The 12948-nt window shown below is 39.1% G+C and overlaps 1 pseudogene; it reads right to left on the reverse strand.

Moving 5' to 3' along the window:
• Positions 1-3099: 3099 nt before the first annotated feature.
• LOC126068749 (riboflavin kinase-like) overlaps positions 3100-12948 on the reverse strand; it is a 54410-nt pseudogene continuing 44561 nt past the window's right edge.

The raw sequence follows: 12948 nt of genomic DNA on the forward strand, positions 1-12948 counted from the left end.
TATTGTTGTGTAGTATTCAACAGTATAGATGTACCATGGTTTGTTTAACCATTCACCCACTGAAGGACATCTTAGTTGTTTCTAGGTTTTGACTATTATGAGTAAAGATGCTATGAACATTTTTGTACAGATTTTTAGTCCTTTTAAAAATTGAGTTCTAGTACTTTTTCAGCAAAGTAAGAAGACAGCACACAGATTGGGAGAAAATTTTGGGGGACTGTGTATCACATAAGAACCTCATATCCATATATGGTATACATTTATATATATATATAACTCTTACAACTCAACAACAAAAAGACAAACAACTCAATCAAAAAATGTGTAAAGGCCTTGAACAGAAATTTATCTCACCAACGAGAACATTCAGATGGCCAACAAGCAAATGAAAACGTGCTCAACATCCTTAGACATTAAAAAAACAAAAACAGAAACCCATTGTCATCGAGTCCTATAGGACAGAGTAGAACTGCCCCAAAGGGTTTCCAAGGAGCAGCTGGTGGATTCCAACTGCCAGTCTTTTGTTTAGCAGCTGAGCTCTTAACCACTGTGCCACCAGGGCTCCTTATTAGCCATTAAAACCAAAACCCATTGCCATCGAGTCGATTCAGACTCATAATGACCCTATAGGACAGAGTAGAACTGCCTTGTGGGGTTTCAAAGGAGCAGAGGGTGGATTCAAACTGCTGATCTTTTTTTAGCAGCCAAGCTCTTAATCACTATGAAACCAGGGCTCCATTAGGCCATTGTTGTTCTGAGGTGCTGTCGAGCCAGTTCAGACTCCTAGCCACCCTATGTACAGCAGAACGAAATACAGCCTGGTCCTATGCCATCCTCACAATCGTTGTTATCGTTGAGCCCATTGTTGCAACCACTGTTGTCAGTCCATCTCCTGAGGGTCTTCCTCTTTTTTGCTGACCCTCAACTCTATCAAGCATGATGTCTTTCTCCAGAGACTGATCCCTCCTTATAACATATACAAAGTATGTGAGATGTAGTATTACCGCCCTTGCTTCTAAGGGGCATTCTGGTTGTACTTTTTCCAAGACAAATTTGTTTGTTGGTTTTTTTTTTTATCACTTAATCAAAATTTATTTCAGTGCTTGAAAATATTCAGACTAATCAAATTGTTACTACTATAATTTTGTATAATAAATACTTAATATAAAACTTTTTTGAAAATGTAAATGTAATACTATTACCTGACCCCTAAATGACACATTAAGATTTTCAAAAGCAGTGGCTATTTAATGAAATGCAAGGCGACAATGAACACAGCAAACAACTGTCACACTTATGAGGACATGATTAGCAGCAAGCTTTTTTTAGTCAAGCAAAACAAACACAAATCTGTTTTTACGTTTTACATGTTTGTTCTTAACTTTGTTTCATAAAGTCATTCATAATTTAAGCATCTTTCTTTCAAGTACTGGATTTCTAACATTTAAAATTACATTTTCTAAAAATTTTATTTAAAAAAAGCCATAAACTGCTTCATTTACCACAAATCCACATACCATAAAGTGAAGCACAATTCAATTGATTTTATCCACGTTTCCCCCTACTCTAACATCAGGGTTAACACATTTTTCTATATACTTTGTAAATACTTTTATTGAAGTCAGTTCTAATTCATTAATGCTGATTTAGGGAAAACCGATTTATAATGAGTTGCTATCATCTTTAAAATTACCATCTATATGCTGCCCCTGCCCCCAAATCTGGAGCTAAGTTGAATGATGATGCAATGTACTACTTCAGTGCCCCAAAACAATCTGTGATCTTAAGTTCCTAAATATCCAAAGATTTTAAATTTCTGCCAATATAAACAAAAGACTCAAGTGGCCAAAAATCATATAGTTAGGAGGAAAAATACATAGGATGAAGTTTATTTAACTGAAACTTTATTATTTATGCCTTTTCCCTCAGCTACAAGCACTATTTAGACTGGCATTAAATTACATTGCTACAGTTGTGTATGCACGGAGTTTAGATTTGCTGAGGACCATACAATTACATTAAAAATAAATAGACTTCTATTTTTCATCGTTTCACTGGCTCTTAAATAGTTTCCCAGGGGGCAAGGGACAACCATTTTGTGTTCCTTAAGAAACTGGTGCATATAAATGAACTGCTATGCATTAATTTAAATCTTGAGAAAACCTAACGATGAAGTCCCCCTGCTACCCCCCAAATTACAGTACAGATCTATATGGTAATCACTGTCCATACTGTGAATGGATGAAACACTACAGACAAATTCAATCTCTTGGAAGTGTACAGCTGTAAGATATTCTCAGTTGACAAAACTGATACTGGCAATCACTTAATGGAAAAAAGACCAAAATCAAGAAAAATATTGAACAAGGATATCTACTCTTAAAAAGGAGAGAGAACTGTTACCCAACACAAAAATGAGACCTATAGATTTGAAAAACATTCATTTTCCTTTGTCTTAAAAAAAAAATCAACAAATGGTAGGAGGAGGGAGTCAAGAATTGACTTAGAATTGAGGCAGGTTTATTTTAAAAAAATGGACAAGCACAATGTTTTGAACTCATGAAGGAAACGACTAAAATGAAATGCCGCCAAGTTTTCAATGTCTGTAATAAAATATGTGAATGTACAATACATCAAAAATACAAAGTATGGATTTTCCCCCTTAGGTTTATAATCAACTACCAAACCTCTGTTTTTAGTGCATGTACTTCCATAAGCCTTCTCTGTTTAGCTGGATGTGCCGTACAAGTACAGATACACTGGTGTTTTCCCAGACGTGCCTTTGCATCCAGACTTACATACATTTTATTTCCATCATAAGAATATAAGAACTTTCTAGTGGCATGTTTTGAAAAGATTTGAAAGTTTTATTAACATAATACATAAAAAAGAGCCTTGATTTTTAAATTAATCTTCCTAGTACTGTGTGGCATGATGGGTTTTACAGTTGAAGCATAATATAGCCACTACATTGTAACATTTAAACTAATTCACAACTGAAGGAAAATGTTAGATTTTTAAAATACAACCAAGATGAGACTGCAGAGTTATGAACAGTGAAATACTAGAAAACAGTGAATGAATAAATAAGATGATTTTTCAGCAGTGGCCCTTCAGTATTTTGCTTTTAGGAACCTGGAAGAAATTGTCTTCTTTGAGTTTCAAATGTTCTGGTAAATCTACTCATTTCTTAGCTTCCTCAGTATCACCTTGAATTGCTGAAATAAGCGACTCTAAAGAATCAAAGTTGTTTACTGGTCTCAGGTAGCCCACGAAGGCCACATTGACGATTTCCCCATAGAAGTCTTCTTTGAAGGTATGCATGAGTTTCCATGGACTTTTTCGTATTCTTGTAGTAGGGGTTCCATCCTACGTTCCCCACAATCTTATGGACATCTCCGCTTCCAACACTGGCCCAACCATAATAAATGCCACTGAATACATCAGGTGGTAGATTATCTACTACTTGTTCAGGGAAGTTAGCTGTGGGGATGCCCAGCTGTTTGGAACCTCAGCCGAAGCCCGCACCACTTGTCCGCGGCAGATGTACAGCAAATGCCTCAGGACAACGCAGGTTTGGGGCCCGGGCTCCGGCCCGGTCCGCGCGTCCAGCGGAGTCGCCGTCGGGGCGCTGCTAGGACACCCGGACCAGACGGGGGACACAGGACAAGCTCGGCCGGGCTGGGCCGGCAACGCGCGGTGGCCAGTCCCTCATGCCGCTGAGCCAACAGAAGCCGCCAGGCGACTCAAGAGCTGTCTCCACCCTGTAGCAGCGGCGACGGCCTTGTTCTTTTTTTTTTTTTTTAATAATTTTTATTGTGCTTTAAGTGAAAGTTTACAAATCCAGTCAGTCTCTAACACAAAAACCCATATACACCTTGCTCCAAGCCCAAGCCCAGTGCCCTCGAGTGGATTCCGACTCATAGCGACCCTATAGGGTCGCTATGAGCTATGAGTATACACCTTGCTTCACACTCCCAATTACTCTTTCCCTAACGAGACAGCCCGCTCTCTCCCTCCACTCTCTTTTCGTGTCCACTTCTCCAGCTTCTAACCTCCTCCACCTTCTCATCTCCCCTCCAGGCAGGAGATGCCAACATTGTCTCAAGTGTCCACCTGATCCAAAAAGTTCACTCCTCACCAGCATCCCTCTCCAACCCATTGTCCAGTCCAATCCATGACTGAAGAGTTGGCTTCGAACATGGTTCCTGTCCTGGGCCAACAGAAGTTCTGGGGGCCATAACCACCAGGGTCCTGCTAGCCTCAGTCATACCATTAAGTCTGGTCTTATGAGAATTTGGAGTCTGCATCCCACTGCTCTCCTGCTCCCTCAGGGGTTCTCTGTTGTGTTCTCTGTCAGGGCAGTCATTGGTTGTAGCCAGGCACCATCTAGTTCTTCTGGTCTCAGGATGATGCAGTCTCTGGTTCATGTGGCCCTTTCTGTCTCTTCGGCTCCTAATCACCTTGTGTCCTTGGTGTTCTTCATTCTCCTTTGATCCAGGTGGGTTGAAACCAGTTGATGCATCTTAAATGGCTGCTTCCTAGCGTTTAAGACCCCAGACGCCACTCTTCAAAGTGGGATGCAGAGTGTTTTCTTAATAGATTTTATTATGCCAGTTCACTTAGATGTCGCCAGAAACCATGGTCCCCAGACCCCTGCCCCTGCTACGCTGGCCTTTGAAGCATTCAGTTTATTCAGGAAACTTCTTTGCTTTTGGTTTAGTCCAACTGCGCTGACCTCCCCTGTATTGTGTGCTGTCTAATTACTGAATGCCCCTCTCTGAGCCGCCCTCCCTCCCCCCTCTCGTAACCACGAAAGAATGTTTTCTTCTCAGTTTAAACTATTTCTCCAGTTCTTATAATAGTGGTCTTATACAATATTTGTCCTTTTGCAACGAACTAGTTTCACTCAGCATAATGCCTTCCAGGTTCCTCCATGTTATGAAATGTTTCACAGATTCTTCACTGTTCTTTATCGAAGCGTAGTATTCCATTCTGTGAATATACCATAATTTATCCATTCATCCATTGATAGGCACCTTGGTTGCATCCCCCTTTTTGCTATTGTAAACAGAGCTGCAATAAACATGGGTGTGCATATATCTGTTCATGTAAAGGCTCTTATTTCTCTAGGATATATTCCAAGGAGTTGAATTGCTGGATCCTATTTTTTTTTATGCTAGTTCTAATTCTAGCTTTTTAAGGAAGTGCATAATCGATTTCCAAAGTGGTTGTACCATTTTACATTCCCACCAGCAGTGTATAAGTGTTCCAATCTCTCCACAGCCTCTCCTACATTTATTATTTTGTGTTTTTTGGATTAATGCCAGCCTTGTTGAGGTGAAATGAAATCTCATTGTAGCTTTGATCTGCATTTCCCTAATGGCTAATGATCGTGAACATTTCCTCATACATCTGTTAGCTACCTGAATGTCTTCTTTAGTGAAATGTCTGTTCATATCTTTCGCCCATTTTTTAATTGGGTTATTTGTCTTTTTGCAGTTGAGTTTTTGCAGTGTCATGTAGATTTTAGAGTTCAGGCGCTGATCAGAAATGTCATAGCTAAAAACTTTTTCCCAGTCTGTAGGTAGTCTTTTTACTCTTTTGGTGACGTCTTTGGATGAGCATAGCTGTTTGCTTTTTAGGGGCTCCCAGTTATCTAGTTTTTCTTCTACATTCTTTATAATGTTTTGTATACTGTTTATGCCATGTATTAGGGCTCCTAACGTTGTCCCTATTTTTTCTTCCACGATCTTTATCGTTTTAGGTTTTATATTTAGGTCTTTGATCCATTTTAAGCATGTTTTTGTGCATGGAGTGAGGTATGGGTCTTGTTTCATTTTTTTTGCAGGTGGATATCCAATTATGCCAGCACCATTTGTTAAAAAGACTTTCTTTTCCCCATTTAGCTGTTTTGGGGCCGTTGTCAATTATCAGCTGCTCATATGTGGATGGATTTATGTCTGGATTCTCAATTCCATTCCGTTGCTCCAGGTATCTGTTGTTGTACCACTACCAGGCTATTTTGACTACTATGGTGGTATAATAGGTTCTAAAATCAGGCAGAGCAAGGCCTCCCACTTTGTTCTTCTTTTTCAGTAATACCTTATTTATCCGGGCCTTTTTTCCTTTCCATATGAAGTTGGTGATTTGTTTCTTCATCTCATTAAAGAATATCCTTGGGATTTGGACTGGAATTGCATTAAATGTATAGATCACTTTTGGTAGAATAGACATTTTTATAATGTTAAGTCTTCCTGTCCATGAGCAAGGTATGTTCTTCCACTTATGTAAGTATCTTTCGGTTTTTTGCAGAAGTGTACTGTGGTTCTCTTTGTATGTCTTTTACATCTCTGGTAAGATTTATTCCTAAGTGTTTTATCTTCTTCGGGGCTACTGTAAATGGTATTGATTTGGTGATTTCCTCTTCAATGTTCTTCTTGTTGGTGTAGAGGAATCCAACTGGTTTTTGTATGTTTATCTTGTATCCCGATACTCTGCTGAACTCTTCTATTAGTTTCAGTAGTTTTCTGGAGGATTCCTTAGGGTTTTCTATGTATAAGATCATGTCATCTGCAAATAGAGATACTTTGACTTCTTCCTTGCCAACCTGGATGCCCTTTATTTCTTTGTCTAGCCTAATTGCTCTGGCTAGGACTTCCAGCACAATGTTGAATAAGAGTGGTGATAAAGGGCATCCTTGTCTGGTTCCCGATCTCAGTGGGAATGTTTTCAGGCTCTCTCCATTTAGGGTGATGTTGGCTGTTGGCTTTGTATAAATGCCCTTTATTATGTTGAGGAATTTTCCTTCTATTCCTATTTTGCTGAGAGTCTTTATCATGAATGAATGTTGAACTTTGTCAAATGCCTTTTCTGCATCAATTGATAAAATCATGTGATTCTTGTCTTTTGTTTTATTTATGTGGTGGATTACATTAATTGTTTTTCTAATGTTGAACCATCCCTGCATAACTGGTATGAATCCCACTTGCTCATGGTAAATTATTTTTTGGATATGTTGTTGAATTCTATTGGCTAGAATTTTGTTGAGGATTTTTGCATCTACATTCATAAGGGATATAGGTCTATAATTTTCTTTTCTTGTCGTGTCTTTGCCTCGTTTTGGTATCAGGGATATGGTGGCTTCATAGAATGAGTTTGGTAGTATTCTGTCCTTTTCTATGCTCTGAAATACCTTTAGTAGCAGTGGTGTTAGCTCTTCTCTGAAAGTTCAGTAGAGCTCTGCAGTCAAGCTGTCCGGACCAGGGCTTTTTTATTTGGGAGTTTTTTGATTACCTTTTCAATCTCTTCTTTTGTTATGGGTCTCTTTAGTTGTTCTACCTCTGTTTGTGTTAGTTTAGGTATGTAGTATGTTTCTAGGAATTCATCCATTTCTTCTAGGTTTTCAAATTTGTTTGAGTATCGTTTTTCCTAGTATCTGATATGATTCTTTTAATTTGAGTTGGGTCGGTTGTAATATCGATCCCTTCATTTCTTATTCGAATTATTTGCTTCCTCTCCCATTTTTCTTTTGTCAGTTTGGCCAATGGTTTATCAATTTTGTTGATTTTTTCAAAAAAACAGCTTTTGGTCTTGTTAATTATTGGAATTGTTTTTCGGTTTTCTATTTATTTCATTTAGTTCAGCTGTAATTTTTATTATTTGTTTTCTTCTGGTGCCTGTGGGTTTCTGTCATTGCTCTCTTTCTATTTGTTCAAGTTGTAGGGATAATTCTTTGATTTTGGTTCTTTCTTCTTTTTGTATGTGTGTATTCATTGATAGAAATTCACCTCTGAGCACTGCTTTTTCTGTTTCCGAAAGGTCCTGATAGGAAGTGTTTTCATTCTTATTGGATTCTATGAATTTCTTTATTCCATCCTTAATGTCTTCTATAATCCAGTCTTTTCTGAGCAGGGTATTGTTCAGTTTCCAAGTGTTGGATTTCTTTTCCCTTCTTTTTCTGTCATTAAACTCCACTTTCACGGCCTTATGGTAAGAGAAGATGCTTTGTAATATTTCAATGTTTTGGGTTTTGCTAAGGCTTGCTTTATGACCTAATATGTGGTCTATTCTAGAGAACGTTCTATGTGCACTAGAAAAGATAGTATACTTGGCTGCTATTGGGTGGAGTGTTCTGTGTATGTCTATGAGGTCAAGTTGGTTGTTTGTGGCATTTAGATCTTCTTTGTCTTTCCTGAGCTTTTTTCTGGATGTCCTGTCCTTCACTGAAAGTGGTGTGTTGAAGTACCCTACTATTATTGTGGAGGTATCTATCTCAGTTTTCAATGCTGATAGAGTTTGTTTTATGTATCTTGCAGCCCTGTCACTGGGTGCATAAATATTTAATATGGTTATACCTTCTTGGTATATTGTCCCTTTAATCATTATATAGTGTCCTTCCTTATCCTTTATGATGGATTTAACTTTGTAGGCAGCATATAGACAGATTTTGTTTTTTAATCCATTATGCCACTCTCTATGTCTCTTTATTGGTGCATTTAGTCGATTTACATTCAGGGTAATTATGGAAAAAAATTATTAATTTTTTAATGAATTTAGTCTATCATTTTGATGTCTTTTTTTGTGTGTTGACAGTTTCTTTTTCCCACTTGATTTTATGTGCTGTGTAGATTTTCTTCATATATTGTCCTTTCCTCATATTTGCTGTTGTTGATTTTGTTTCTGCTGAGTCTGTATTTTTCCCTTGTATTTTATGTTGATGAGTAGGATAGTGTTTCTCCTTTGTGCTTACCTTATTATTTACCCATATTTTTCTATATTTAAAACTAGCTTTTATTTCTTTGTATTGCAGTATCTTCCTCTCCATATGGAAAGTATATGATTACATTTCTTAGTCCCTCTATATTAATGTTGTCTTCTTTTAAATAATAACATCGCCGTTAACCTGTTTTGGGCTTTTTTTTCATAATCTTGCTTTGTTTTTTTATTTTTTTTTTGGATTTCCCTGTCTGGGTTGACTTCTGGTTGCTCTGCCCAGTGTTCTAGTCTTGGGTTGATACCTGATATTATTGATTTTCTAACAAAAGAACTACGTTTAGTATTTCTTGTAGTTTTGCTTTGGTTTTAACGCATTCCCTAAACTCGTGTTTATCTGGAAATGTCTTAATTTCACCTTCATATTTAAGAGACAGTTTTGCTGGATATATGATTCTTGGCAGGCAATTTTTTTCTTCAATTTTTTTGAATATGTCCTCCCATTGCCTTCTTGCCTGCATGGTTTCTGCCGAGTAGTCCGAGCTTATTCTTATTGGCTCTCCATTGTAGGTGACTTTTCATTTATCCCTCACTGCTCTTATAATTCTCTCTTTATCTTTGGTTTTGGCAAGTTTGATTATTATATGTCTTGGTGACTTTCTTTTAACATCTACCTTATGTGGAGTTCGATGAGCATCTTGGATAGATATCTTCTCATCTTTCACAGTATCAGGGAAGTTTTCTGCCAACAAATCTTCAACAATTTTCTCTGTATTTTCTGTTATCCCTCCCTGTTCTGGTATTCCAATCACTCGTCAGTTATTTCTCTTGATAGAGTCCTACATGATTCTTAAGGTTTCTTCACGTTTTTTAATTCATTTATCTGATTTTTCTTCAAATAAATTAGTGCCAAATGATTTATCTTCAAGTTTAGAAATTCTAGCATCTACTTGCTCAGTTCTGCTCCTCTGACTTTCTATTGAGTTGTCCGCTTCTGTAATTTTATTGTTAATCTTCTGAATTTCTGATTGCTGTTTGTATATGGATTTTTCCGGCTTATTAAACTTTTCATTATGTTCCTGAATAATCTTTCTAATTTCTTCAGCTGCTTTATCTGTGTGTTCCTTGGTTTGTTCTGCGTATCGCCTCATTTCCTTCCTGATGTCTTGAAGGGTTCTGTATATTAAACTTTTTTATTCTGCATCTGGTAATTCCAGGAATGCACTTTCATCTAGAAGATCCCTGGATTCTTTGTTTTGAGAGCCTGTTGAGGTGATCATGGTCTGTTTCTTTATGTGACTGGACATTGACTCTTGTCTGCGAGGGTCTATAAGTTATTGTATTAATTTATGCTTGCTTACTGTGTCATAGCTGCTTGCTTTCTTTTGTTCTGGTATACCCCTATGGGTTGCTTGAGTGAGCTAGCTTGATTATTTTTGCCTTTGGAGCTCTGGTGTCCTGTCCCCAGCTGGCTAGAGCTGTTATCAAGTATATCAGTCTAGGAGTCCATTCAGTTTTCTTGTATGAATTCAGCTCAGGTTTCCAGGTAGCTGATCATCAAGTGTGTGGTATAGGCTCTGTCCTACAGTCTTAAGCGTGCAGAGGTGATTGGCGTACATACCGGTATCTGATTGTAGCAGGGGGTCATGCTCTGAACAAGGCAGGGGGCCGAGAACCAACCCCCAAGTGTCTCTGAGGAAAATGTGTGTCTGTTCCCTAGAGAGTGCTGGTGGGTGGGTTCTGCAGAGGGACCATGGTCACCCAAAGTTTTTGGTTGTAAGGACTGGGAGGTACCAGTTATCTTTTGGCCCCTGTTGCAGGTGGCTGGGTGACCTGAGTGGAGCTACCAGTCCTTAGGTCCCTGATATGGGTAGGTGAGGACCTTGTTTAATAGGCAAAGCAAAGTCAAACATCAAACACCCACCTCTCCACAGAAATGGTTGGAGTTTGCCAACAATGGCCTATTCTCCCAAAATAGGCCCACACAGGTCCATGCAGAAGGGAAAGTTGTTCAAGGTGCACGGACTGTTTATGCCTGGACAGGAGCCACTTCTGTCTTGAGCTCCCCCAGTTAATGGAGCTAGCAAATTATCTTTTCCCCCCAACTGCAAATTTTTTCCTTCCCCAAGGCAGGGAGGATGGTTCTAGGTGCTCACCAGGGTCTATCTCAGGCCCAGGAATTCAGCTGTTGAAAGTGGCTTGGGGTGGGGGGGGGGTGCGGTACAATGTAGGCAAGTACTTAGCTTTTGCCGAGAGTGCTGTTCTTCTCAGGTTCCAGAGGTCTGAGTAGGCTGCGTGGCTGGCTGCTTCTCCCCGAGGAAACTGCAGGCGAACGCTAGTACCAGCCCACCACCACCGCTGCCACTCTGGGAATGGTGCCTGAGGGCTTCCTGCGGTTCAGGTCCGGCAATTCCTCTCCACTTCTGAACAGTCTCTTCTTCCCCCGCCCCTCAGTTTGTTGTCTAAGCTTGCCTTTGATGCTCAGGGCTCCCAGCTTTTCACACATATACTCGTTTCACTTGTTTCTTCAGGTCTTTGTTGTAAAGAGGGCTCACTGGAAGCATCTGTATATTCCGCCACCTTGGCTCCGTCTCCTTGTTCGTTCTTTTGACAGTCCCTAGTACGTTCAATATTCTTCGCCAACACCACAATTCAAAGGTGTCAATTCTTCTGTCTTCCTTATTCACTGTCCAGGTTTCACATGCATATGATGCGATTGGAAATACCATGGCTTGGGTCAGGTGCACCTTAGTCTTCAAGGTAACATCTTTGCTCTTCAACACATTAAAGAGGTCCTTTGCAGCAGATTTGCCCAATGCAATGCGTCCTTTAATTTTTTGTCTGCTGCTTCCATGGGTATTGATTGTGAATCCAAGTAAAATGAAATCCTCGACAACTTCAATGTTTTCTCTGTTTATCATGATGTCACTCATTGGTCCAGTTTTCAGGATTTTTGTTTACTTTAAGTTGAGGTGTAATCCATACAGAAGGCTATGGTCTTTGATCTTCATTAGTAAGTGCTTCAAATCCTCTTCATTTTCAGCAAGCAAGATTGTGTCATCTGCATAACACAGGTCATTAATGAGTCTTCCTCCAATCCTGATGCCCCGTTCTTCTTTATATAGTCCAGCTTCTCAGATTATGATTGAATAGGTATGGTGAAAGGCTACGACCCTGATGCACACCTTTCCTGACTTTAAACCACTCAGTATCCCCTTGTTCTGTCCAAACAACTGCCTGTTGATCTGTGTACAGGTTCCTCATGAGCAAAAGTATTCTGAAATTCCCATTCTTCAAAATGTTATCCACAATTTGATATGACCCACACAGTCGAAAAACTTGGCATAGTCAAAAAAACACAGGTAAACATCATTCTGATATTCTCTGCTTTCAGCCAGAATCCATCTGACATCAGTGATGATATCCATGGTTCCACGTCCTCTTCTGAATTTGTCCTGAATTTCTGGCAGTTACCTGTTGATATACTGATGCAGCAGCTTTTGAATGATCTTCAGCAAAATTTCACTTGCGTGTGATGTTAATGGTATTGTTGGATAATTTCTACATTCGCCTGGATCATGTTTCTGTAAAATAGGTATAAATATGGATCTCTTCCAGTCAATTGCCCAGGTTGCTGTATTCCATATTTCTTGGCATAGAAGAGTGAGCACTTTTAGCACAGCATCCATTTGTTGAAACATCTCGATTAATATTCCGTCAATTCCTGGAGCCTTGTTTTTTGCCAATGCCTTCAGTGCAGTTTGGACTTCTTCCTTCAGTACCTTCGGTTCCTGATCATATGCTACCTCTTGAAATGGTTGAACATCGACTAATTCTTTTTGGTATAACGACTCTGTGTATTCCTTCCATCTTCTTTTGTTGCTTCCTGCATCATTTAATATTTTTCCTGTAGAATCCTCTAATATTGCAACTTGAGGTCTGAATTTTTTCTTCAGTTCTTTCAGCTTGAGTAACGCCAAGCATGTTCTTCCCTTGTGGTTTTCCATCTCCAGCTCTTTGCACATGTCATTATAATACTTTACTTTGTCTTCTCCAGCCACCCTTTGAAATCTTCAGTTCTTTTACTTCATCGTTTCTTCCTGTTGCTTTAGCTGCTCGACATTTGAGAGCAAGTTTCAGAGTCCCCTCTGGTATCCATCTTGGACTTTTGTTTCTTCCCTGTCGTTTCAATGACCCTTGCTTTCTACATGTATGATGCCCTTGATGTCATTC

The sequence above is a fragment of the Elephas maximus genome, chromosome X, assembly GCF_024166365.1.
Source record: "Elephas maximus indicus isolate mEleMax1 chromosome X, mEleMax1 primary haplotype, whole genome shotgun sequence".
Classification (NCBI taxonomy): Eukaryota; Metazoa; Chordata; class Mammalia; order Proboscidea; family Elephantidae; genus Elephas; species Elephas maximus.